Consider the following 2,976-nt stretch of genomic DNA (forward strand, 5'->3'; position numbering starts at 1 on the left):
CCAGCGCATCTTCCGGATCCACACGTTCATCCAGCCGTTCGAGAGCATCCGCAGCCGTCCATGCGCGTCCAAGCACCATCGATCAATGTCCGCTCCTTCCGCGTCCGCTCCGCGTTCTCAGCTCGTCTCCACCGCGTGCGAGAAGGGGGGAGAAGGCTAGCTGCTATACCTCTCGGCTGGGAGGGGTTTGGGTATCATCCCTCATTCGGAAGAAACAGGGCATCAGGCCTCTGTCATTGAAAAAAAAAGAAAGAAAGGGAAACAGGGGAGGCCCTGTTTCCGTAAAGAAAAAAGAAAGAAAGGAAAAGGGGAAAATGAAAGGGGGATTAATGTGTGAAATGAGTGGCTGATTTCTTAGGGAGGGAGATGGAGGAACCTTTGATGTATTGCTCTTTGAAGTAAACTCTAAACTTTTGCTTTGAATGACTTATATTTACTGATATGTTCTTGATCCATGCGTAGTTATTTCGTAGATAGCTCTTTAATGGATTATGATTATTGATATATGGATTGCTTTAGTATTTGATTCGTCGTAGACGTAGAAAGCACGATGAATGCTTAGAAATTTAGTTCATATGTTTATGAAACATATACCATGATTAGATCTATCCTACCATTAATCTTTAATCAAAAACCTTAGAGTTTATTTCTTGGATGCAATATCATCAAGGGGGATTCCAGATCCCTACCATCTCTCTGTTTCATTAAACTTTGTTTAGTTGCATATCATTCTTTGTTTTTAATTTCTGAAAATCAACTGAAAATTACATCTAAAAATTACGCTAATAATCCATAGAACGTTCCCTGAGGATCGACCTCGGACTTCCGAAATTTTACTACTTGTGCGATTCTCCTGTACTTGGGAGAGCATTTCTGTGATGCAACAAGTTTTTGGCACCGTTGCCGGGGAATGGCTGATTTATTAGTATAATTTTAGATTTAATTAGTAATTTAGTTGTTAGTCTTTTTCTTTTGAAAACAAAAAAAAAAAATTCTTTACTGTTTTTTAATTCCCTGCACAGTCTGCATCAAACTCTGATATCAAAGTAATTAACCGTCTGATTGAACTCAAATTTGGTCTTCAGGTGCAGGACCTATGTTTCTTTCATCTAAACGGTCTGATTGTCATTCAAAAACTTTGAAGACTATTAGATTAATACGAAACCTTGCTGCTTTCTATTTTGAATTTTCTGCATTTAATTATTTTAGAATCAGAATTTTATTGTTATCATATCTCATTAACCCTTGTTGCTAATTGAAAATTTTTAAAAAAAAAACTTTAGGAAAAGATCAAGGGTGATTATTCAAAAATTAAAAAAAAAGGAAAAACCTAAAATTTCAAATTCAAATTTCAGAATTCAAATTTCAAACTTCAACTCATAAAATTTAAAAAAAATAAATAATTTGCTTGATCACCTATTCAATGAAATTTAATGTCATGTCATAAAACATTAAAAAAAAATCTCTTGATTGTTGCATATAGTATAAGGCATCAGCATAAAATATTCTAAGGGCTGAACCCATTTAAAAAGATAGGTCGGAATTTCATCACTCGTCCTTAGCCCAAAAATCACCCCATTGCATAAATATCCTAAGCTTAACTAAAATCAACTAGACGTTGGCCCCTAAGGACATTCGAGCTCAATAGGATGAAAATCACCGAAAGTTGTACCAATTTCGCTCTGTGGCTTAGTTGATGTCTAGGCAAGCTTTGTCCCTATAAAGGAGAAAGTCCATCTGTTCAAGGCAAGTGGGTTTTAAGTGGGACCTTTGCGAACGCATCGTGACCCCTCCACTTACCTGGGAGCTTACCTGGTCAACTCGGTTCATTAGACCGGATTGTAGGCTTAGGTGCCCTCTTCAAACCAGTTAGGAGCTGTCTAGAAAGTTAAGAAAAACATTAGAAATTGAGGTGTAATGTTTTGTTGCATGTTTGATTGTGAATAGATTTTTATTTTAGGGTATCTTTAGTTGGTACTTATATTTATATTTATTTTTTTTAAAAAAAACATAAAAAAAATTTAATTAAATTTTGTATGCTAGGTTGGAATAGGGACAACACTGGGCGTTTGAATCGACAAATTTTTGACAGTTCCTTAAATCAAAATATTGAAACTCTTTCGCAAAATCTCAGATCTGGTGAGATGACTGATGATGATGTAGGAAGTCACTATGGTAATGAAGGTAGACCCCCAGTTATGACACTTCGACAATACTTACACCCACTAGGACTAGTCAACCTTCATGCATGATTATTCCTGAAAATGTAGGACACTTTGAAATCAAACTAGGAGTAATTCAATTGCTGCCCAAGTATCATGGAATGGAATCCGAGAACCCTTATCTTCACCTTAAGAATTTTGAGGAAATTAGCATCACATTTAGAGTGCCAAATGTATCGAAAGATGTCCTTAAATTGACCTTGTTTCCTTTTTCCTTAAAGGATAAAGCCAAAACGTGGCTGAACTCCTTGAGACCTAGATCGCTAGGAACATGGCATGATATGCAAAGAGAATTCTTGAAAAAATTCTTTCCCACACAAAGGACTAACTTTTTGAAAAGGCACATTAGCAATTTCCAACAAAAAGATCATGAAACATTTTATGAATGCTGGGAGAGATTTAAAGATTTGCTTCTCTCTTGTCCTCATCATGGGTTTGAAACATGGAGAACCATTAGTTTCTTTTACGAAGGGTTGTCTCCACAGTTAAAACAATTTATAGAGACTATGTGCAATGGTCTATTTTTGGAAAAGCAACCCGATGAGGCATGAGACTATTTAGATTCTCTCGCAGAGACTGCACAATTATGGGATACAGGGGATAGAGTGAATAAACCTTTACCTAAGCCTACTAGCATTGGACACGAGGGCCTTTACAACCTTAGTACTCAGGATGATATTCAGGCTAAAATGGCAGCCCTCACTAGAAAGGTAGAGAAAATTGAACTTAGAAGGATTGAACCCGTCAAGACCGT

The 2,976-nt window shown here is 36.7% G+C and overlaps 1 pseudogene; it reads right to left on the minus strand.

The window, feature by feature from the left end:
• Window positions 1–2,560: 2,560 nt before the first annotated feature.
• On the minus strand, window positions 2,561–2,658 carry LOC113462088 (small nucleolar RNA R71; annotated as a pseudogene).
• Window positions 2,659–2,976: the final 318 nt, after the last annotated feature.

The sequence above is a fragment of the Phoenix dactylifera genome, chromosome 1 (assembly GCF_051530095.1).
Source record: "Phoenix dactylifera cultivar Ajwa chromosome 1, Ajwa_hap1_PhDact_Kaust_v1.1, whole genome shotgun sequence".
Classification (NCBI taxonomy): Eukaryota; Viridiplantae; Streptophyta; class Magnoliopsida; order Arecales; family Arecaceae; genus Phoenix; species Phoenix dactylifera.